Source organism: Pelophylax lessonae (genome assembly GCF_965119305.1).
Source record: "Pelophylax lessonae genome assembly, chromosome: 5".
Taxonomy (NCBI): domain Eukaryota; kingdom Metazoa; phylum Chordata; class Amphibia; order Anura; family Ranidae; genus Pelophylax; species Pelophylax lessonae.
This window is the reverse complement of record NC_138772.1, coordinates 394,116,361-394,142,065: the sequence shown is the minus strand read 5'-3', so window position 1 is coordinate 394,142,065 and position 25,705 is coordinate 394,116,361. Positions and strand designations below refer to the sequence as shown.

General features: G+C 40.3%; 1 pseudogene across 1 annotated transcript in view; it reads right to left on the bottom strand.

Annotated features, from left to right (window-relative positions):
* The window catches only part of LOC309556533, an 84,527-nt pseudogene that overhangs the window by 19,605 nt on the left and 39,217 nt on the right, over positions 1 to 25,705 (bottom strand). The window contains exons 2-3 of the transcript in view: positions 9,406 to 9,591; positions 239 to 359 (exon numbers count right to left, since the gene is read on the bottom strand). The product of the transcript in view is annotated as an uncharacterized misc_RNA (transcript). The remainder of the gene's footprint in view (positions 1 to 238; positions 360 to 9,405; positions 9,592 to 25,705) is intronic.

Below are 25,705 nucleotides of genomic sequence, written 5' to 3'. Positions count from 1 at the left end.
CTGCCCCCGCCGCCCCTCCTATTCAGGTGTACAGGGGAGACGCAAAGGCCTGGAGCATGGGGCCTGGTTGCAATTGCAACCCCTGCAACCCCTGTAGTTAGGCCCCTGCTTCTACCATTTGCGGTCAGACCTCTGCCTGTAAAGAGAAATTAGAAAACAGGGTGCTGGGGCTAACGACATGATAACACACTATTTATTAAAGGCAGCATACTTAAATGCAAGATTCTCTAAAATTCACCTAGCCAGCGAGGGGAAAGTATCATAGGATGGAACATCAACAGCAGTGGCAGCACAGCGTGGGACATCCACAGGGTAGCTTGGGATGCAGCAGCAAGGTGTAACCAAGGCATCAAGCAAGCCTGTTGGACAGAGGGAAGAAGCGGTATGGACAGCTGCACATTAAGCCACCAGCTGTCAGAATGCTGAGATGATGTAGGGGGGCAGATGTGGGCAGACACAACCCGTTTCAGGGGCCCCGCCCCCTTTATCAAGTAAGGGAGCCATTTCCTTGAAATAAGTGATTTGTTTTCTTTTTTTTTTTCCAAAATATTTTCTTGTCTTTTATAGCAATCATGTTGCTGGTGAGTAATAGCTAGAAACAGGATCGCAAAGATGTGACATGGATCCAAGACATCTAAAAAATAAAAAAAATAAAAATAAAAGGCTGTGGTCAAAAACAGTATCAAGAAGTATGCCAGGCAAGAGCAGAAGTTTACAAAGGATTGTCAAACATTGCCAGTGTAAAAAAAAGGGGTTCAATCAGAGATAAAGACAAATGTTCATGAGGGATAGGTGCAGGCTTGATGCACACTAAACAAGGCTCACCGTTTTTGCAGTCAGACCTTTTCCTATACCTTTGGCAAGTGAGTCAATTAGAATCAGGGAAGTGAAAGAACAGGGGCCCACAAATGGAACTTAGTGAGGGCTGAGGGCAGCTACCTGGCAGATGAGGTTCAATACTGAGAAATGTAGAGTTTTGCACTTGTGTGCCAAAAATACACATGCAAATTACACAATATCATGGGGCTCTTCTGGGAGAGTTAATAATAGAAAAGGATCACAGACTTAGCAATATATTGCAATGCCAAGCCTCAGCTAACAAAGCTAGCAAAATACTGCCGTGAATTAAAAATGGCATACATGCAAGAGACAAATTATTAAACCAAAAAATAAAAAAACACTAGTTAAGCCTCATCTCGGATATGCAGGTTAGTTTTGGGCATTAGTCTTTGGGAAATATGTTGCTGAATTAGAAAGACTTCAGTGAAAGGCAGCAAAATGATTACGGGTGATGTAGGACCTCAGCTATGAGGATTGATTACAAAGACAGTTTATTACAGTTACTCACCCTGGAGAAGAGGTGCTTAGGAGGAGATAGGATTACATTGTACAAATATATCAAAGGTGAATTCAATAACTGTGATTACCGAGTTACTGTCTGTAAGGTCACTGTCGGTGAACACATGGCCACAATTTGAGGTCAGAAGAAGAGAGGTTTAACCTTAGATTGAAAAAAAAAAGAGTTAGAGCAGTATGTATGTGGAACTCCTTCTCCAGAAATAGGTACTAGCCAAGAGTAGTAACTGCTTCAATATACTTTTAAATGTAATCCTCCGGAAGAATGTACAGGGCTATGGGTATTGGGTGAGAATAATACAAACATAGGTTGAACTAGATGAGCCTGTGCCTTTTTTTTAGCCTTATAAGCTATGTAGACTTGAATGGAAGCATTCTATCTGTGCTTTTATAAACTCTCATTTTAATGACCAAAACCCTGACCCAAAATTGAACATACTGTATTTTGTCAATACACAGGTCTTTTTTTTTTTTTAAATAAAAAATGAAGGCAAAAATTGCAACCTCAGGATCTCAGTTGTATGCCCCTAAGCGGTATATGTTTTATATAGAGATATGTAAAATCAAGTGTTCCACCAAATGTTTTGTGAAATCCAGGATCTTTAAATGAAATAAACCTTTGACTATAAATAAAAACAAATTATATTTTAGACGTGCATGGAGGGGTGAGAAGTTAGAACCAATCTCAATTGCTCTGATTTCTGTCTCTGTCCCTGATCACTAATATTACAGGAAATTAAAGTGAATCCAACATTTTGAGTTGCTATTAGAGCAGTTAAAAGTGGAAATATTCCTGTGGGGATAATTGTTCATATAAGAGGGGATTCCCATCTCATTGGAAAGATATCCTCCTATTCCTGTTGAATGTACAGAAAAAGGAAGCAAAGGGAAATTACCGTGGCACACATGGCAAAAATAAATACTAAAGTATTTTTTATTCTACCATACTGTATCCACAATGTAAAGAAAGTTGTGGCTTAAAGGAGTTGTAAAGTTAGAAGGTTTTTTTTATCATAATGCATTCTATGCATTAAGATAAAAAAAAAAACCTTCTGTGTGTAGCAGCTTCCCCAGCACCCCCTAATACTTACCTGAACCGGATCCCTGTCAAGCGATGTCCACGAGTCCCTCGTCAGCCCGGGACTCTCCCTCCTGATTGGCTGAGACACAGCAGTGACGCCGTTGGCTCCCTCAGCTGTCAATCAAATGCAGTCAGCTAATCAGGAGAGAGAGGGGGGGCGGGGCTGAATAGCAGCTCCATGTCTGCATGGACAGACAGAGCTGCAGACTGGCTCTGGTGCCCCCATAGTAAGCTGCTATGGGGGCATCTGACAGGGTTTTGACAAATTTTCTGATTTAATAAAGATTTTTGGTTTCTTAGGTGTAGAAAACTGTTGTTGTTTGCTCCTCCATTATGCCTTTAATTGTAATGGCTGATTTCAGATTTTTGCTGCAGCTGCTTGATAACAGCCTGTACTACTGTAAGTGTTTCTTCACCCCATTAAAAATGTGCCCCCCTCCATTATAGTGTGTGTGCTTATGTGCATAGCAGAACACCTCTTGTTGACTGCTGAAACCTTTTAAAGTAAGGCTTTATTTTTGCACAAGGTGAGACAACCTTATGCTCTCTGTGTCTTTTGGAGAAAAAAAATTAAGCATTAGATCTTGTTTATGGGCTCCTCTCTTTATTATAGCAATTCGTTTTTTTTTTTTTTTTTTTTTTTTTATTACGTTGATTACATATGCTCAGCTCCAATATGTTTCAAGTGCAAACATGACATTGATAAGAAAAAAAAAAAAAAAAAAGAAATAAAGCAATATGTTTTCTATATGCGTTAAATAAATAATCATCCCACTTAATTAAGTTATGTGGGTTTTATCATCTGTGGATATATTTGTTTAATTTTGTGCAGCTGTTTTTTCTTTCTTCCTTCCTGCAGTTTAATTTAGGTTACATCAAAAGGATATTCCATATTTGCTGAGGACTTATATTTTAGCATAATGTGGATGCGTAGGAAGATTGTTGAATACATGCCCACAGAAATGTGTAATCCTACTGTATTAACTGCAAGATGGTAAAAATGTATTTCATGCACGGTTTGAACATTCTTCTGTTGTGTGAAAACATCCTAAAACTACGGTCCTTCAGTCCTCTCCTCATGCATGCTGCGGGTTGTATTTGAAGAAGCTAGCATTATAAGATAATTATTTGTTTAGACAACTCAATTAATTTACTTATGTACTGTATGGTTTGAGGGAAATGGCCATGTACTTTCCAAGTGCTTATGTTTAACTGTTACTATAAAATTTGTTTTATATTGTTTTTATGTAGCCAAAAATAACAAGAGACATTGAATTAAAAGAAAAAAAATGAAAAGATAAACTAAAACAAGCCTTTCACTTTTAGTCTGGAGATTTCTCCTATTAAACTTTTTTCTGCCACTAAATGTCCTCAGACTGATGGCCAGCATCATTCAACCCATAGGCTCTGAACCTAGGTAATTTTTTGCATTCATTATTTATACGTTGTGCCGTTACACAAGGTATTTCAAATCAGTAGTACAGATCATGTAGAAGGATCACAACTACATAATACTGTCACAGTCATATAGGCTTGCACACAAACAGTGTTTCCCCATAACATTTAAAGGGTAACTCCACTTTTGTGGGGAATAAAAACAGCAAATAAAGAAAAAAGCAATATAGCGTATATAATTGTGACACAAATCATATTGTAATTAAATTGTTATTTAAAATTGCCTTTCCTTTTTAATCTGCAGCTGTTGTAATTTTCTGAAAATGCAATGCAATATGGCTACCTGGAGTGGTCCCGTACACAGAATGTGTACTGACCACACCCCAGAAACATATTTTCCTGCTTGTGTGATTGCTCACCAATTTTCCCTGAAGTCTGCCTAAGATACAAATCAGATTTCTGGCATCCCCTGCAACAAAAATGCCATTTTTTGTGAGATACTCCCAATAGGAACACTTCTAAAGGTATGCAGGTCCAGCAGCTTTCCTCATTAGAGCCCTGCAGCTGCCACAGTTGGTAGATAATTAATAAACCACTCCCATTTGACCCACTCAGCACAGAGACACAGAGGAACAAAAAATGATTTCTTCAGAATAACAAAAGGTAGGAATCTGCAACAAAGTTTGTTAAAAGCCCTGCAATGTACAGAGATCATCCAGAGATTAATGTTTTTTCTCAACAAAAGCAGAGTTACATTTTAAGTAGTCAAAACATTAGGAACAAACAAAAACACATATGGTCAGAGGTACACCAAGTCACAGTACCTTGCAAGCTTCCATAAAAGTGTTACAGATGCCTCATATAAATAATAAATTGAACACAGTGCCTTCAGTCTAGGCACAAATGAAATAAAAATATCTTGAACACCACAAGGCAGGATCAATAGAAACTGCGGTTCAGGAAAAAAAAGAGGGGAGAGGGGGTGTGTGAAAAAACGAAATATAAATCTGAGAGGGTGGGAAGGGCAGAGAAAGAAAAAGTTATCCTCTTCTTCAGCTCCCTCTCACAGGAGACCAGCAAGAAGAGAAGTAGGTATGTCAGGGGTCAGTTCTCGGCTGTTGATGCAGAAAAATTGTTACCTGGAGCTTGGGGTTTCTGGGAATTAAAGCAAGCTACTGGGAGGAGCATGCGTAGGCCATCCATGACAGCCAGCTGTCCCTACATATGTCTTCCCTGTTACAAAGCATGACTGTCAAACTCCCCATTGATTTAATTTTATTGAGCCTAGCAAACCAGTGGCTTGGCATCAGCAAAAATGTTTGCTTCCAAAGATCAGGAATGCATGCTTAGGCAACATTCAGCAAGTGGAAAGTCAGTGACATTTTTACATTGTAGGGGCAGTGAGTTGATAAGTAAACAAATGTCTAGATCTCTGGATGTCAATCCCATTCTTAAATCTTGTCCAGACATTACATAACAGGGGACATTGCCAGAAAATATGCGGGGGAGTTGCTGGCTCTTTATGGCATCTCCAGCACATCTTGGAGACGCTGGGATAGAATTTATTACGTACCACTGGGACCTTATACCACCTGGACAGTAATTTGTATCCCTCTTTTTGAAAACTGTGTGCGATCAAGGATTTATGGGCCAGTTGAATGTCTTTATCAATTTGTGCTTTGTTAAGGAAAAAAAGTCCAACTGTCATTTGCAGATATGTGGTGTAAAAAGTCCTCTGTAGGTGCATTTAGTAAATTTTATGTTGTTGACAGAAGATGGGGTAGAAACTTGTTTTTGTTACACAAGAGTTCAAAAGGGATCAGTGATCTGGTATAAAGACCCAGGTCTGGGATCGATTGCAGGAAATGGCACAACTTATAGGCTGGCCATGAGCTCAGTAAAGGCTGTGCAATAACATCCTGCAGTGACAAAAACCCCTGCTAGGTTGCTTAGTGCATGCATCTAGTCCAGCCCATCCCTGCCAGGTGTAAAAATGTTTTAGTGCCTGGGAAGAACTTGGGGTAAGGAGCCCATTTTGGAGGAAAGTTTGGCAGATAACTGATATAGTGATTTCAATAGTGTGGTGTCCTTCAAGTGATTGGTAATGTTTGACTGGTGCCTACGGAAGGTCAGATAGGGCCACTGGGGGGAATGTTGTTCAATATGTGCCAATAATTTATACTGTGGTGAGTTGCACTACATCACAACCCTGGAAAGATATAAGGCTTTGTTATATAAAACCAAGTCAGGGAGGCTAATACGTCTTCTTATTTTGGGGAGAGTGAGAAGAGCTACTTTGTATCCCCTCATCAAATGATTAACATAGTGCACAAAAAATAAATTGAGATAATTTAATGGCTAACACTTGGATTATAAAAAATCTGGGACAGAGATGTCGTTTTGTAGGTGTTACATCGACCAAGCCATGTGAGGGGTAATTCCTGCAGTTTCAAAGATCTGAGTGGATCTTTGCCAACAAGGCATATAATGTTGATGGATTCTGAGTAATGTCGGTGCCAAGATACCTCATAGCTGACAGGGCACAATGGATGAGTACGCTTGCTTTAAATTGCCCACTCTATACTGAGAAAGATGATCAGAGCCTCAAATTTTGAATAATTGATGGACACGTTTGAAAGTTCCCCATACTGGGTAAACAAGTTTAGTAGTGCTGACAGGGAGGACTCAGGCTCTGCAAGGCAGAAAAGTGGATCAGCATATGCAGTGTTCTTTTGTTCCATATTCGAGAGGTGAAGACCTATAGCCTAGGTCATTTTAGATCCACCTCAGCATTTGGTTCAGTGCAAGTTTTGGGATTTAACGCTGTATCATCGTGTGAACCCTTGGTCACGATCTGCTGCACGCATTGCCATAATTTTAACTTTTAATGACATTGTTTGTCATACTACACTATGAAGATCCTTCCTTTAATTCCATGTGTGAGCTGAAAATCACCTGCTACAGAGTAACATTCACCATATGAGGATTGGTTGACTCTATTGAAACACGTTATCCTTTGTTTTAAGGTGAGCGGCCATTGCACATAGTGGTGGATTGTCCTTAGGACTGGCTTTTTACAACTGTTTTGAATATCAATGGATCACAGCACTCTATATATATAAACTGTTTTACACTGAACTTTGATACTATTTCATATTGTGGAGATTTGTAAAGTGGTATTCACTATTTTTTTCTTATTATATGTGCATTTTTTATGCTTATTATGTTTACACTGTTGCATATATTAGCACTTTTATGTTATATGGATCTTTATTCTTATAACATTACAGTACAGGCAGTTATAACATTACAGTACAGGCAGTTCAGGGAGTAGTCAGACAAGCCAGGTCAGTAACTGGAGTCGGGATACAGGCTCACAGGTTCTCAGGACACAGAAGGCTGAAGACAAAGCAGCACTGAAATTGAGCACTGACTCAGTTTAAATTGCCCATTTGGGGCCAGTATATGTCATGGGTGCTTGCGAGCATTCGCATGAGTATTAGCATGTCCACAACTGATACAATCCACCTGTTGATTTTTATAGAGTTCTTATAGCTCTTAAAGCCTTTCTCCAGGAAAGGGTGAAATAACCCCCCCCCCCCGTATTGTAATTGGGAGGAAAAAATTCCCTTTTGATTCCCGTATTTTCTGGGCAATCAGACAAAGTCCCTGGAAAACTCCAATATTCCTTTGAGCAGGGTTTGCAATGTCCTTGGCAGTCTGTGGAAAGAAAATGCCAGATGAGGAGAGTCCCATGTCCTCCTGGTAATAAGGAAATGCTCAGATGAAAGTCTACTCTAATTCAGCCATCATCAGGAAATCCTCCACATCTTTCTCAGGCTTCCATCTGATCTTCTGGTCTGCCTCATCCCATCTAGCTTGGTCATCTGCTCTGCCTGCTCCACCTCTCCATGCTCAGTACCTTAAAAGAGTAAGAGACAAAGCAGATTATATGTTCCTTCCACATGTGCCAAAATACATAGCTAACTGTTTGCATTTCTCAATCTGCCCATTTTTAACTGCAAAACTGTTGTAGGGTGCCCACTGTTGCCTTGTAACACTTTCAGTCTTTCACGGAAAGGAATTGACTTCAAATGAAAAGAATAAACTTGCATGTCTCTCCGTGCCGTCCTGGGAAAGCTGTTGTTGTCCATTCTTTAAAGCATGGCACTCTATAGCAATGTGCCCCATTCTATGACAACAAAAAAACTTAATGTGTCTGAATCTACCATTCCCAACCCCTTGCATCCACCTCTTAAACAAAGCTGGTGTAGAAATCCCATCTATTTCCTCTCTAGGGACCCCCACCTTAACCCTCCTCTTGTGTTAGGGTCAAAACTGACCCGTTTTCAGGTTTTGAATGTCTATAAGTATCACATAAATTTGTTTATTGCATCAAGATTTTTTTACTTTGTCAGGAACCTCTATTTAAACAATGTAATAGAAAAATAATCCTTTTCACTAAATTATAAAATACTGTGGTGAAAATGAAGACGTTCATGGTGTTAGGGTCGATTCTGACCCAGTTATAATATAGGATTTTAGGACACTAATAAGTGCCAAAACTGAAATCATAAACACTCTCTCTGCTTAGTAACAGTGACAGCCAATCCCCTCTCAACCCTGTGAGCTATAGTTAGGGAGGGGCCTATCTCTTTTCCTGCTTGTCTGCTTCTCTAAATAAAGTGAAGAAACATAGGACAAATTCATTTCAGAGTGGCTGACTTTATTTTACCATTTTTTCAATTTGACAATGAGAGGTATGCTATCAAAAGAAAGGTCTAGGGGTCACACCAAAAATATTAAAACCAATCTTTTCAAGGATAAAGAAGCCTAACAAGGTAACCAAGAGGTAAGAAACAAATTTGATGATAAATAATTATTCAGAGGGTATTTTATGGCTGATTTAAAACACGGTCAAAACTGACCCTAACATCATGGATAGTAACGGAATTCTAACATAAGAGGATGGTTAAGTAAATCAGTCCACATGTGTCCCCTGGAGACCACAGGCCTTGCCTTCCTTGTACCTGACTCAATTTAGCCATAGCTGATCAGATACTCAACTGCCCGCTTATTGGAAATAACAGTGCCACATCTCCTACTTTTGCTCACAGGCTTAGGGCCTTTGTCCTTTGTTAGGGCGTCATTAGACTTGTTTATTCAAATCTTCAGCTCTGCCTACAGGGGTTTGGACACTTTGAAGCCACTGCAGGTTTAACTTTGAGTGCCCTGTTTCCTAAACCACTTGCCTTGCTTGCAGTGTCTTCCAAACACTAGGTCACCACTGCAAGCTGCTCCTTGAGCTCATTTTGGGTATACCCCTTGATTCAGTTCATCATGAGCAGTATCCCATAAACCATTTTCTCCACCATGCTCACAATTTATTTTCCTTTTTCTCTGATGTGTAATTATTGGACATGCCTGACACTCATCCAGATCATCACTATCATAAGAATAGGACACATACTCATCATCTGAAGACTAGAGCGTGTCTTCAGGATTCCATGTGGGATCTGCAATCATCGCTCTCACTTTACACTTCTCTAAGCAATCTACTCAACATGCATTACTTTGCAAATATTCTTTGGTCATATAACCAACATCTTTCAATTCCTGCAACTCTTTCTCAAGCGCTTCATTCTTCTGCACCTCACGGCAAAGTTCCTGCACAACTAACCACTCAGTAGTGGCAGCGGCTTTGCGCTCCTTCTTAGAATATACACTCAAATCTAAACGTAAAACCTGAGTACCAAGGTCTGGATAGATTGGAGCAGCATATTTAATCAATTCCTCTGCAATGGGTTTCCAGTACCCAGAACAGACCCATGTTGGAATCACTCCATACTTAGAAGCGGATTCCTTCCCTCACGCTCTCTTCCTTTTTTGTTTAAACAGAGTATGCATCTCTACTCTCAGAGGGAACGCAAACACAAAAACAACAATCACAAACTTTATGTATTGTCCTGGCTTAAAGTGACTGTGCTTATTCACTAAACTGCTGACTCTAGCAGCAATTCAATGAATAATACTCATACACCCCCTGTAAACACAATATTTCATCCAAATATTCTAGTTTTGGTGACCATGCAGTATCCTGCCAAACTACACCAGTTGTATCAAAGGTGGGAACAACAACATTTATAATGGACAGCCACTGAAATATTTAGTGAATATTTAAAATGAACAGACACACCAAGAGCAGTTTTGATAAAACGCATAAAACAAAACTTTACTGGACATCAAAATTCATAAATATTATATTTTTATTGCAGATCACACGGGACCTATATAAAGTGGCTAAGTGACTAAGTTCTAAAATGTGATAAATATCCCCATTTATAATTATTAAAGTGCAAAACCCAATCAGGGTCAAATATAAAGTGCTGGAGTGACTGTGTGTGGGTGATGCCAACCAATGAATAAGCACAACAAACGTGTGGGGTAAAACTATATAAGTGAATAGGTATCAAAAAGAAAGTGAGACATAAAATGCTGTCAAAATCAAATTATATATAAATTATACAGCAGCCAGCTTAGTGTTGCAAACAATTGTGCGATTTTTAAAAACGCATAGGCAAAAATAAACAAAATTGCAACCAAAAAAAAGCGATTTTATTTATATAAGCAAAATCGCACCCAAAAAAGTGCTACAAATCAAGTGTCCAAATCACACATATGGTAAAGTAAATAAGTCCTACAATAGTCCAAATCGCACGTGAAAGTGCTCCAGTGCAGGGATAAATGAGTGCAAGTCGATTTTGTATCTCATCTGAAACTGACTCTAGTGCTGTTTAAAGGAATCTTGTGACTCTCCAAGTGTGGCCGGTGTGATGGGTCAACGGTGCTCCCCTCACTCCCAGGACCGCACTTACCAGAAGTGAAAACCCCTACAGGGGTAGCAGGCCTGTAATCCGGGCTCTGTATAGCTTCTATGGCCCTCAAATCCTATCCCTTGGCTCCTATGAATGGTATGGTCAGTAAGGGTCCTAACTCCTTAGGTAGAATTGTTATTGCCAGCAAGGGTCCTATCTCCTTAGATAGCGTGGCCAATCAGACTCTAAGAACGCTCCGGGTACACATATGGGAAAAAGGGCTTGTATAGTGTAGTACCGTAATGAACAAGTATCATTTTATTAGGAAAAGTACTCACATATACAGGCTGAATAGAAGGCAATGTAAACGAGTGCTGTAGTGATGGTGCTCTTCCGGAACGCGATGCATTCCACGCGTCCGGAAGTGCGTTCCACAAAGGCGGATGTGACGTAGTGACGCTCGATATCCTCCCCGCTTCTCCTCACTCTCCACTTCCACCGATAGACCCACACAGCTCCGGCCCTAACCGCATCCACATCCGAGCAAACCTCGCGAGAGCTGCCCCTTCCCTGTACTGAGAGACAAGTCAAGCGAGAAGTGCGGAGCCCCTGCTGAAGTGAGGAAAGGAAATCGTGGATGGGTCCTACCAACATTTGCAAAATTAAAAATAAAATGGAAACTATACAAAGGCGCCTGCAAATACATGTCATAAATAAGAAGCAAAAAAAACTCCAGAAACTATACAAAGGGCAGGCTCTTTGAAAATAACATAAAAGCACCACAATTGTACAAAAAATAGCAACCACTTCACCCTATAACTAGCCTTTGCAACAAGGTGCAGGTGCACACTGGATGTCTTAACTGCCATTGTGCTTTTGCTGGGCCTTATGTGCATCCCTGTGTCTTTAAGGAGAGGTGGCTTGCCTCCAGACACCTGCCCTTAACCTATCCATTGTTATATGTGCTCCTACTATGGAAACTCTGGAAATTTTAGAGTTAGGACCGCAGTATAAACAAAGGTATTTTGCCATGGGCACTGAGGCTTATGTGTGTATTTGCAAATGTAAGCAAATCAAACCCTCTGTTTTTAAGGTAAACTGTTAGACAGGATCAGTTAGGTTGTTTTGCAGGCTGGTTGGTAAGTGTGCTGGGAAATCGCATGTTTGCGAGAATACCACACAACATCTACTCTTCCTTCTATCAGTGACCTGGAATCCAATTCAGTTTCTCTAGATATATCATGTGAACACCAAACTGGATAATTAAAAGGTATTCTCAGAAATGGTAGAATTCTTCAAAAGACTGAGGCTCAAAAAATACTTTAACAGAAATTATAGCAATTCAATGACAATAGATTGTGAAAAAGAACAACTTCACACCTTCATAAGATCTTAACCCCAAACTGGACTCCCATATTAACAACTTTAGACTGCAAGTTACATCCTTGAAATCCACCCAGCAAAAGAAAACTTTATACAATCTGTCACAACTGGAGCGAAAGGCTATACACGATTTACTCAACAACCGGGCTATCACCATCAAACCAGCATTAAAGGGGGAGCAGTGGTTGTGATCGATACAAATAAATACATACAAGAGGGCCAGAAACAACTGGCAAATGTCACTTACTATAAAAAAAAAAACTGGATTATGATCCGACCCATGATTTTACTCAACAATTAAAAGGTCTCAAAATCCTACCAACACACTGACATTCAGAATGTATTAGTGCATTTACAGATAATCCAGAAATGGTGGACTTCTACATGCTGCCCAAGATCCAAAAGCCAGGATATCCATGTAGACCCCTTATAACGGGTAGGAAAAAAAAAGTTAAACCCATTAGTCCTAAATACTGCTATTTTCCTACAAGATACAACTGATATTCTGAACAAACTCAATATACAGCAATTACCACCAAACCCACTTCTAGTCACCATGGATGTAGAATCTCTGTACTGTACCCATCAATCAAACTAAAATAGACTATTCAACCATACATGTCAATATCATAGACACCACAGTATCCATCAGAGATGACAAGCTGCACACCTTAATATACAGGAAACCCACTGACAGATGCAATTATCTCCACAATTCCAGCTCCCGTTCCTAGAACATTAAACAAGCCACCATACAGAGCCAGGCCATCAGATACCACCGTATATGCTCAGACCCAGAAGACAGAGATAAACATTTTAGAAAACTAGCAGACTCCTTCTATAAGTAAGGGTTCGCGGACAAAACCTTAAATATTAGCATAAACATTTAATTAAAAAACTCCAAACAGAACATCTCCAATCCTCCAAGGATCCTCCTCCAGGATCATACAGTTGCACCTCCAGCAATGTTGTGTATCTCATCCAATACAAAAAATGTAGCCAAGGATCTTACATTGGTGCAACTCGAACAATACTTGCAAGCACAAATTAATTTGCACAGTCACGCTATTAAAGAGCATAAGAAAGACGATTTCTGCACACCTGTGGGACATCATTTCTCACAACCATACCACAATATGGGAGACTTGAATGTTTTGTTTCTTAAAGAGAATTTTAAAACTATTCAGGAAAACATTTGAACTAAGAATGCTAATTCTATTTGACACATAAAATATTGGTCTAAATGTGAACCTCACCTTCCTAAATCACTATTCAACATGTTTGGGACTTTTACAACCTCTGTAACTTCAACCCCCCCCCCCCCCCCTCTTCAATTCCTTAAGCCTCGTACACATGATGAAAATAATGGATGAATTATCATCCTTTCTTTTGTATGCTAGTCTCATATCAAAAACCAATAGGTTATTAAAGTTAATAAAACTCTCATAAGACAGAATACAACTTCGGAAGTGATGTAATGTGTTGTATTGTACTGTAATGTATTCTTTCATTTTCGAGCATGTGCGGTCTTGGTCTCCTGTTTTTTTTTTGGACGAATACTGTACTGAATAAACAAAATTTTTTGTTCTGGTACCATATGAGAAATATTTTTATGCATGTCCCTTTAGATAATTTTACATGAACTGTCGTGATCAGCTTTTTGAAAGCTGTGTACCAACAATCATAATATTGTACGGTTGCTTAAAAAGTGGTATTTTTCATCTGATTTTCTCATTGTACTAAGCAACAGCCCCCTCCCTCCCTTATCTCACAAGCTATCCATACTTAAAGTACAACTAAAGGCAAAACTTTTCTTTTCATTTTTATTGCTGTCTTTGTCCCCATTAGAGAGATTCACCCTCTCAATTTTTCCTGTTTATCATTATCTATGAAAGTGAAAGTAAAAGAAAATTCCAAATTTTGTGTTGTCCCCAGAAAAAGGATAGAGGGGAAATCTTCCAATGGTGACCTGGGGGTCCCCAAGGGATTCCCTTAATTTACAGGGATTTCCTCTCACTTGCTTAAAGTAGAATTCCATGTTTACTATGACTTTAAACAGTTTGTTTTGGGTCAAGGTGGCCTAAATGAACTATTTTTCCCACCAACTAATGCAACTGCTATGTGTGCTGCACTATAGCATCAGCTACATACAGTATGCGACACTGTGTTCTGCAACAGCATTGGTGACTTCCCATCTGCTACCTGAAATAATTTGAGTCAACCTGAAAGCTTCTCAGCCATTCTTAGCCTTGTTTTTTTTATAAATGAATACAAGGCTTCCTCTGATTGACCGGGGCCTCAACAAATTACTTAAAGATAAACTTTTTATACATATGTTGATGTGTTGATGTGGAACAGTTCGTCCTGGTCCTAGGCAGAGTATGCTGATAGGCTTCTGTGAGAACAGAATAAAGAACATGCCTAGGCATTGTCACATGTATGTATTGCTTTGCTGCTTTCATACACGCATGATAAATCTACACATTTTTAGTGATTTGCTTTGTCACATCAACCTGTGTTATTTAATTCTTGTTTAACAAGCACATTTTGAATGTTAAGCATAGGTCTGCTTATTATTATTGTATAAGTATAGCATGTTAAAAATAAGTATTTGTAATACAACAGATTGTTTTTCTTATTATTGCTATTAGTCTTTGAAAGTGACATGGATAAATTAAGGGAGTAACTTTGTGTTTGCCTGTGCTTTTATCAAATACCCAATATGTAATGTATAGGGGAAATTAAAAGAAAACTGGAAGCTTTTCTGCACGCAATTCAATGATTAAACTGAATGCAGATGTATATCTCATAATAAATTATCCCTAGTTCATGCAGAATAGGTGTAAAAGCTGCTGAGTGTAAACTAACCAAACTTCACAGGTCATGCATAAAGACAGGGAGTGACAGTAGAGTACAACACCCATGCTAGCCACTGGATGACCTCAGAAATGTAATCTACATGTTGGCCTAAAGACAAGTTTTGTACAACTTTATGATTAATCTAAGCTACAACATGAAAATAATAATAATAATAATAATAAATACAGATATAGGATCATAACAAAAAAGGAAAAAAACACATATTCTCAATTATTTTCCCTTAAGTTCATAATTAAAAAAAAAAATGCCATATTATCATGAGTTTTCTTTTTGGGTAACTGCAGTAAAGACTTTATATTCCATGTCATGTAATTAAATATGTTTTTTTCCCAAAGGGATGTATACTAGTATTAGATATCATTAGCTCAAAGCAGGTGATCAATCATTCACAAAGTGACAGTACATGCTTGTACTTTGTTTAGGACTGAACACTCACCTATTAGATGCATCAATAATAGCAGGATATTTGCTCATGGGGTGACTCATCATATACATCACAAAAATTTGTCTAAGTGGCATAGTTATTGTCATTTACACAGGTTACTGTAAGATTGTCATTGCATGCAGAATAACATCAAATGCAAAGCTTTTCAAGGACAAAATAAAATTATATTTATTATAAGATAAACATTTGAAGTGGGTATGAGAAGGGTGGAGCGACTCCACGTCTATCCCCACAAAGAACATATCCCCCAGGAAGGTCAAGTCAGCAATTGCATTTAGGACATCACCAGTGTCTCTAACATAAGATGCTAAATCTTCCCAATTAATGCCGGTAATGGGAATATTTGCTTACACTTATGAGATAGTGGAGTGCCAGCAGCATTAATTTTCACACATCTTGTTTGCTCGCAGGACTATATAATAAATTAAAGATGGCAAATCACATACAAATTCTTTGATGAGGGAGTTAATATACTTCCCCACTCTTACAATGGGGCCTCTTATTGCTGACACAATTGGCCTCCCCGGGGGGGATTGGATTCATCTTTGTGTTTTAGGGATAATACAGAATGTGTGATGCACCTGTAATAGGCTGAGTTCAAAGGGGATCTTAGACTGAGGATTAAGCGAAGACGTGGTCAGGCAGGCCGGCTGAGATCTAGATGCAGGGTACAAAGTCGGGATCAGGGAGAGTAGTAAGGAGGCAGGCAGAGGTCAAGACACAAAAGGGCAGCAAGGTAAAAAATCGGCAGGCAGAAGATGGTTAGGAAACAGGCAAGAATCACAGTGTAAATCCAGCCCATACCACAGCGGTAGATCAGACAGGAACTAACCCAATTCAACGGGCCCAGAGCACAGGAAGTGTCCAGTATTTAAAGCCTGAAATAATTGCAGATCGTCTACAGCTGGTTGGCAGGTGGAGCTAAAGTATTCATAAGAAGAGTTGCACAGTAGAGGCTGAATGGCTAGGCCTGTGCACTTTCACACCAGAGACCCAGGTTCAAACCGCAAACCAGAGCTGATCCAACAGGTACATGACAGAACATGGGGATATGGAAACCCTCCACTCTTAAGAACTCCAATCCTTAGTAATGAGGTCAGCTTCAAATGCAATGTGTCGTTGGGGGAATGGGTATTAAATTCACTATTCATTTTGGTGCCGTGGCTCAGATATGCAACTGGCTTCTGCCTGCCACTGTACCTTCCATGATTTTTAACAACAGACAACTGGGCCCCAGGTGAGTGCATTTTAGCTCACAAAATAAGTTTGCCTGTGCTTGGGGGGTTGAGGAGGATATAGTGATGTGGTACTTGCCTAAAACACACATTATAAAGAACCCGGACAAGAGAGTGTTTAATTAAGTTTAAATTGCAATTGTTAATTGGCTTTGTCTGCATCTTGTCTATTTGTGCATGTCAGGTGCTGCTTCTCTGAGATCTTATATCTCATACTAACTATACGGTATGAATGGGTTCCAGAGCCGTAGCCACGAGGGTTGCTGGCTATTAGTCCTTAGGGGCTAAAGAAGAATTAAGGCTATGCTGCCTTAACATCTGGCCAGTCCAACGGAGGGGTTATGAGAGTGTGACAGGGTGGAGGCAGGTGCGGTTTTGTGTTAAGTGAAACCCCTTGCTGAGTGTGTGAAATTGTGAGTGTGTGTAATTAAAAGTAAATTTAGTTATAAGCAGAGTACTAACTGAAAAAAAAACTTCTCCCTTGATCTCTCTCTCTTTCCTACTGCCCTGTTGATTCACTTTCATTTTCCACATTGATCCTTTGGTCTCTGCTGGGTCTTCGAGGATCCAGTATGCATGTGATAGCACATCCTGTCCTGGAAGGTCTCGGGATAAAATCCTCAAAAGGAGGCAGTGGGTGTGCATGGTTTCAGCTTAAGGAGGCTGAACAGGGAGGGACTGCTGACCACCAATTAATTTACCTTGGAAGTTATTCTAAGTTAAGAAAATGGATACGTCCTCTCTCGAGAACGTCTGGAATAATACAGTGCAAGGAGGCATGGAGACTCTGAGACTGATCAATGTCAGCAAGGATACTATCTTAAGCCTGAGCTAGTCTGTTTCTATCTAAAAACTTTTTGTAAACTTCCATTCCTATTCTGTTTCCTCAGTGTTGACAACTTAACAGCGCTAAGCATCTCCTTGTTGGGTGTGTCTGGCCCAGAACCAGGTGGAGGTCAAATATCTGTACCGTGCTAATATGAGGAATGCTGCCTGCTTGCATAGATAGTAGAAGCAATTTACTGACAAGGCTTAACTAAGACTTTTGAATGTGCTAAAATTGATATAAGAGGTTGAAAAAAGACACAAGTCCATCTGGCTCAACCATTAAAAAAAAAAAAAAAAAAGAAAACCCAACCATACAATTCTATATACACAATCCTATACCCACAGTTGATCTAGAGGAAGGCGAAAAAAACCAGCAAAGCATGATCCAATTTGCTATAGCAGGGGGAAAAATTCCTTCCTGGTCCCCCGAGAGGCAATCGGATATTCCCTGGATCAACTTTACCTATAAATATTAGTACCCACTTATAATAAGTACACCCAGGATAGATTCCAGGCTGTAATGTTCTGGTACCTTTGGGTACCCTAATTACTCTTTCATAAGTGTATGCGCCCCACCATTCTCTTTTGGTAAGGTGCGCATACACCTTTAAGACTGATGCTGTCATCACTGAGCGCCGGACTGGATGGCTATTTAGATCGCCGGCTCTCACTCACATGTGTTCGTTCAAACTGCTTTGTGCCTTGATGCTAACCTGTCTTGAAGCTCACATGCTTGCAAGCATACCTCGCTGTCGGAACCACGCTGCGCTGATCCCTGTATCCCGCTACCGGATCATCCGCTCTTGCCGAACCTCTCCTCTGCTACATTGCTATTAGTGATAAGTACCCCACAGGGGAAACCTCTATAACCTTTATACTAAAGCTTACACTATCTAGCTCTGCATACTAAGGACTATTACTACATCTGCATTATCTAAGATTGCTAGCTCTTGAGCCTACTACCACCTGTTCTTGCACTGGGTTGATCTCTCTTGTATGTCCACCTGCTACTCTGTCATCTACTACCATACATGATTGCTAAACCTATCTGCATCCCATCTGCTACTATCTTACTTTCAAGAACATTTCCTTTCAAGTGTCTGTCATCTACCATCTCTACCCAACCTGTCTCTTCAGCCTATCATCACTGTGTTACTATATACATAAGTCACTCTAGGAAACATCTTATTGAGTGTGTGTATTTACTTGCTGAATTGAGATCATCCACACATGATGAGTCATTGAGAGTTGGGAATGGTGTCTCAGCGTTTCTCTACATGACTACTGAAGTGGAATATTTCTGCAGCTGAAAATCCACATCATACGTAAAACGCAGGAGCGTTACAGATTGAACGAACCACAAATGGATTCAGCAGAAATAACCACTCAGATGACACAATTAAAACAGCAAGTACCTGCGTTAATACACGCACTTGCTGAATTAAAAGAAGACAATCAGGCTCTGTCGCAGCAGGTAATTAGACTGACACAACTTACCACTGCTCAGTCCCCTGAACCCAAAATAAATCCTCCTTTGGTATTTACAGGCGATTGCAAAAAATTTCGCGAATTTAAAAACGCATGTGAGTTACTTTTCTTGCTAAAACCCTGTACCTACCTTACTGATCACATTAAGGTTTGTACTATTATTTCTTACCTAACAGGCGATCCTCGGGCCTGGGCAGACTCTCTTTTTGAGAAAAGCGACCAGCTTCTCAACTCCTATGCCTTGTTCCTAGCAGAACTCACTAGCCTATATGATGATCCCAATAGGCAGAGTACTGCCGATCTTCAATTAAGATCCTTGAAACAAGGTGGGAGACCTGTAGAAGATTTTGTCGCAGAATTCAAGAGATGGACCCTTTATTTAGAATGGAATGATGCATCTCTGAAATCCCAATTTAGGCTTGGCCTATCAGAGGCCGTTAAAGACGAGCTCGCCCGAACGGATCTGCCAAAAACCCTGGATGCATTGATACAACTCAGTATCACCATAGATAGAAGACTACGAGAAAGAAAGGCTGAGAAAATGGGAATGCCATTATCCAGTTCTTCTCGGATTTCGGCCGTTGACCCCGTTCCTATGGAGGTAGGAACCATACGCCCACCTCTATCAACTATGGAAAGAGCCAGAAGACGATCTGGTAATCTCTGCTTGTACTGTGCATCCCCGGATCACAAGATAAACGTCTGTCCCCTAGTCTACAAAAAGAAGGGTGAGTGTTCACATGTCCTCCTAGGGGGATTGACAACTTCAATCACTAACCCTTACCTTTCTGTTTGCTTAACATTACAGTGGGACCAGAACAGGATTACTACTAAGGCCATGATTGACACAGGATCTTGTGGAAATTATATTGACATACGTTTTGCTGCTTTAAATAAAGTTCCTATTATTTCTAAACTTAAACCTGTCTCAGTGAGTCTTATTAACGGTGTTCCTTTATCCTCTGGTCCGATCACTGATCAGACACAGGCACTCCTAGTCACTACTAACGGGTCTCATATGGAGACCACTACCTTCGATCTAATACCTTCACCCCACTTTCCCATTGTTTTGGGACTTCCCTGGTTGCACACACATCAACCAACCATAGATTGGAAGGAACGGACCCTGACCTTCCTCTCTTGCTATTGCGAGGGTACGTGTAACCTCCCGTCTTTCGGGAAGATCCTGTCTGTGGTGACAGATGAGATTGCACCACTATGTTATCAGGATCTCTCTGAGGTTTTTCTTGAGAAAAATGCTCAAGCACTACCTCCCCATCGAGACTATGATTGTAGCATTGATCTACTCCCAAATAGCAAATTGCCGTTCGGTCATATTTATCCTCTTTCACAGGATGAACTTTCCCATCTCAAAGACTATTTGGATGAGAATTTGGAAAAAGGTTTTATTAGACCTTCCACTTCTTCCACAGCAGCAGGACTCTTTTTTGTCCGCAATAAGGACTCAAGTCTCAGGCCTATCATCGACTATAGGCAATTGAATGCTATTACAATAAAATATCGCTATCCTCTACCGCTTATCCCTGAGCTCATTGAGCAGGTGCGTGGAGCTACCTATTTTTCAAAATTGGACCTGAAAGGAGCATACAATCTCATTCGAATCCATGATGGACACGAGTGGAAGACTGCATTCAGAACCAGATACGGATTGTTCGAATATCTTGTAATGCCATTCGGGCTATGCAACGCCCCTGCAGTTTTTCAACGATTTATAAACGATATTTTCAGAGACTTACTAGATGTCTGTGTTGTGGTATATCTGGACGATATACTTATATATTCACAATCCCTGTCTGAACACATAAGACATGTAAGACTAGTATTATCGAGATTGCTTGCACACAACCTTTATGTGGAACTGAAAAAATGCTTGTTTCATAAAGAAGAGGTACTGTTTCTAGGCTACATCATATCCAAAACAGGAATCGAGATGGACATGAGTAAGATATCCTGCATTCAGGATTGGCCTACACCAACCACACGCAAGGCGCTACAGCGATTCCTTGGATTTTCGAATTTCTACAGGAAGTTCATTAGAAACTTCTCTGCCATTGTGAGACCCCTCACACAGCTCACTAGCATTAAAAAACCATTCAAATGGTCAGATGAAGCAAATAAAGCTTTTCACCTGTTAAAGACAAGGTTTACTTCTGCTCCCATACTACGCGATCCAGACCCATCCCTCCAATACATTCTGGAAGTAGATGCGTCAAACATGGCAGTAGGAGCAATACTCTCCCAACGACCAACTCACACTTCACCACTTCATCCAGTCGCCTTTTTTTCTAAATCCCTAAGCAGTCCAGAGATAAATTACCCCGTGGGTGAAAAGGAACTGCTTGCTATAAAATTGGCTCTGGAGAATTGGCGACATCTACTCGAAGGCACCCAATTACCAATACTTATATACATGGACCATAAAAATCTCCAATATCTTCAGACTAACAAAACTCTCTCGCACCGACAGGTACGATGGTCACTATTCTTTCTAAGGTTTAACTTCCTAGTGACCTACACACCTGCAGATAAGAACAAAAAGGCGGATGCACTATCACGACTAACTGAAGAAAACTACTTCGAAATCCCTTCCGTTCCTATAATACCTCACAAACGCATTATTGGAGTTGTCCGTTCCTTGAAGGAAGAGGTTTTGCATGGTATAAGTTTGGATTCACCCCCACCACAACTAAATACTGATGCAGAAGGCTTCCTCTACTACAACGACAAACTTTACATACCACCTACCATACGCACCAAGATCTTGGAATTATCGCATGATGTGCCTATGGCAGGACATATGGGTATGACAAAGACTCTTAATCTGATTACCAGGCAATTCTGGTGGCCTGACATGAAAACATCTATACAAAAATTCGTCTCTTCATGCAATGTCTGTGCCAGGTCCAAAATTGACACTACGAGACCATCCGGTCTACTATGCAGTCTACCAATACCCCAAACTCCATGGGAAGTTGTGTCCTTGGACTTTATAGTGGAATTGCCTCCTTCCAAAGGATTTAATACCATCTTAGTGTCAGTGGACCATCTGACAAAAATGGCACATTTCATTGCTATTCGCAGACTACCTTCGTCCAAACAAACAGCAGAACTCCTGATGAAACATGTCTTTAAGTTACATGGTATCCCAAAAACTCTTCTGTCTGACCGTGGATCACAATTTATTTCCAAATTCTGGCAAGAACTATGTCACATACTACGGATCGAGCGGAAGCTCACTTCTCCTTACCATCCACAGACCAACGGACAGACTGAAAGAGTCAACCAATGCATCGAGCAATATTTACGTTGTTACACTTCTTACCAACAGGATGATTGGGTAGATCTTCTCCCTCTGGCAGAATTTGCCTACAACAACGCAACCCACAGTACGACCAAGCAGAGTCCGTTCTACTTGAACTATGGGTTTCATCCCTCTATTCTTCCACCACGCATCCTTTCTATCAAATAACCCAGTAGCTTCAGACTATCTTACCCAAATAAAGGACTCTCTGGGTTTGCTTAATACTACCATTGCACACGCTCATAGTCAACAAAAGAAGTACTATGATCTTCGCAGAAGACCTTCTCCTCAGTACGCTATCGGGGACCTCGTTTGGCTCTCAACAAAAAATTTAAGACTGAAAATCCCTAGCAAAAAGCTTGGACCTCTGTTCTTGGGACCTTTCCCAATCAAGAAACTTATTGGAAAAGCTGCAGTACAGCTTACATTGCCAATAGACCTTAAAATACATCCCATTTTCCATGTGTCGCTACTGAAGCCCCATGTTCCTGACCAAGGAATAAGGCCTACTATCCCTCCTCCTCCTCCTGTACAAGTTGAAGGTGGAGAAGAATATAAGATAAAAGAGATTCTGGATTCTCATATCCACAGAGGAAGACTTCAGTACTTGGTTCGATGGAAGAACTATGGGCCCCAAGACGACACCTGGCTAAACACCTCTGACATACATGCCTCTAGATTAATCCGCAATTTTCATGCGAAGTACCCAGACAAACCAGCTCCAGAGGCCTTCAGGAGCCGGCCTTAAGGGGGGGTACTGTAATGTTCTGGTACCTTTGGGTACCCTAATTACTCTTTCATAAGTGTATGCGCCCCACCATTCTCTTTTGGTAAGGTGCGCATACACCTTTAAGACTGATGCTGTCATCACTGAGCGCCGGACTGGATGGCTATTTAGATCGCCGGCTCTCACTCACATGTGTTCGTTCAAACTGCTTTGTGCCTTGATGCTAACCTGTCTTGAAGCTCACATGCTTGCAAGCATACCTCGCTGTCGGAACCACGCTGCGCTGATCCCTGTATCCCAGTTACCGGATCATCCGCTCTTGCCGAACCTCTCCTCTGCTACATTGCTATTAGTGATAAGTACCCCACAGGGGAAACCTCTATAACCTTTATACTAAAGCTTACACTATCTAGCTCTGCATACTAAGGACTATTGCTACATCTGCATTATCTAAGATTGCTAGCTCTTGAGCCTACTACCACCTGTTCTTGCACAGGGGTTGATCTCTCTTGTATGTCCACCTGCTACTCTGTCATCTACTACCATACATGATTGCTAAACCTATCTGCATCCCATCTGCTACTATCTTACTTTCAAGAACATTTCCTTTCAAGTGTCTGTCATCTACCATCTCTACCCAACCTGTGTCTTCAGCCTATCATCACTGTGTTACTATATACATAAGTCACTCTAGGAAACATCTTATTGAGTGTGTGTATTTACTTGCTGAATTGAGATCATCCACACATGATGAGTCATTGAGAGTTGGGAATGGTGTCTCAGCGTTTCTCTACATGACTACTGAAGTGGAATATTTCTGCAGCTGAAAATCCACATCATACGTAAAACGCAGGAGCGTTACACAGGCCTTTTTTAAAGCAATCTAGTGAGCTAGCCAGAATTACCTCTGGAGGGAGTCTAATTCACAGCTCTTACGGTGAAGAAACCTTTCCGTATTAGGAGACAAAATCTGTTTTCCTCTAGACGTAAAGAGTACCCCCTTGTCCTCTGTGTTGACCTTAAAGTGAACAACTCAACACCAAGTTCACTATATTTATACATGTTGATCCTATCCCCCTTAATCTCTTCTTCTCAAGAGAGAATAAATTCAGGTCCTCTAATCTTTTCTCATAGCTGAGCTCCTCCATGCCTCTTATCAGTTTGGTTGCCTTTCTCTGCACTTTCTCCAGTTCCCCGATTTACTTTTTAAGATCTGGTGTCCAAAACTGAACTGCATATTCCAGATGAGGTCTTACTAATGATTTGCACAGGGGCAAAATGATATCTCTCTCTCTGGAGTCCATAGCTCTGTTAATACAAGAAAGGACTTTGCTTGCTTTGGAAACTGCAGCTTGGCATTGGATGCTATTATTAAGCTTATGATCTACCAGAACATCCAGGTCCTTCTCCGCTATGCATTCCCCCAGTTCTACTCCACCTAGTATGTATGATGCATGCATATTCTTAGCCCCCAAGTGCATAACTTTACATTTATCAACATTAAACCTCATTTCCCACCTAGTTGCCCAATGAAACAGTGCATTGAGGTCAGCTTGTAAGTTGGAGACATCCTGTAAATAAGTTATTCCACTGCAAAGCTTGGTGTCATCTGCAAAGACTGAAATGGTTCTTTTAATCCCAGACCCTTTATAATTTATAAAGATATTATAAAGTAAGGGTCCCAACACTGAACCTTGGGCTACACCACTGTTAACCTTAGACCATTCAGAGTAAGAATCATTAACCACTACTCTCTGAATTCTGTCTTTTAGGCCAACTTTCTATCCATTTACAAACTGACCTTTCCAAGCCTGCATACTTTACCTTACACATTAGCAGCGTGTGGGGAACTGTGTCAAATGCTTTTGCAAAATTCAAGTATACTATGTCCACAGCCACCCCTCTGTCCAAGGTTTTACTTACCTCCTCATAAAAAGAAATCAGGTTTGTTTGACAACGTCTGTCTTTCATGAATCCATGCTGTCTGTTGCTTAAAATATTTTTTTCCAGCAAGAACTCATCTATGTGGTCTTTTATTAAACTCTCCAGTATCTTCCCGACTATAGAAGTTAAACTAACAGGTCTATAGTTACTTGGCAAAGACTTTGATCCCTTTTTAAACATAGGCACCACATTGGCCCTACGTCCACCCAGTGGTACTATTCCAGTCCTTAACGAATCCCTAAAAATAAGAAACAAAGGCTTTGAAATTACAGCGCTCAATTATTTTAGGATGCGTGGGTGGATGCCATCTGGTCCAGACGCTTTATCCACCCTTATTCTGTCTAAATATTTCTGTACCATATCAATTTTGAGCCATTGTGGATCATTTTGGGCTGTGTCAATACCATCCTCATTATGGTCATGAGCTCCCCCATGCTCCTTTGTATACACAGAGCTGTAGAAGGTATTTCATAAATGTGCCTTCTCTTTGTCCCCAGTCACCCACTCCTGATTATTTTGTAAAGGGCCTACATGCTTAGACCTAACCTTTTTACTATTAATATATTTGAAGAATTATTTGGGTGTGCCCTACTATCTTTTGCAATCTGTCGTTCATTTTGAATTTTTGCGTCCTTGATTTCCTTTTTACATATTCTGTTACATTCTTTGTAACAATTAAACAATGATAGTGTTCCTTCATTTTTATATTTTTTAAAAGCTCCTTTCTTTTTATTTATAGCTTTTTTAACTTTGGCCATGAGCCACATAGTTTTTATTTTTAGCCTTTTAAACTTATTACCCATGGG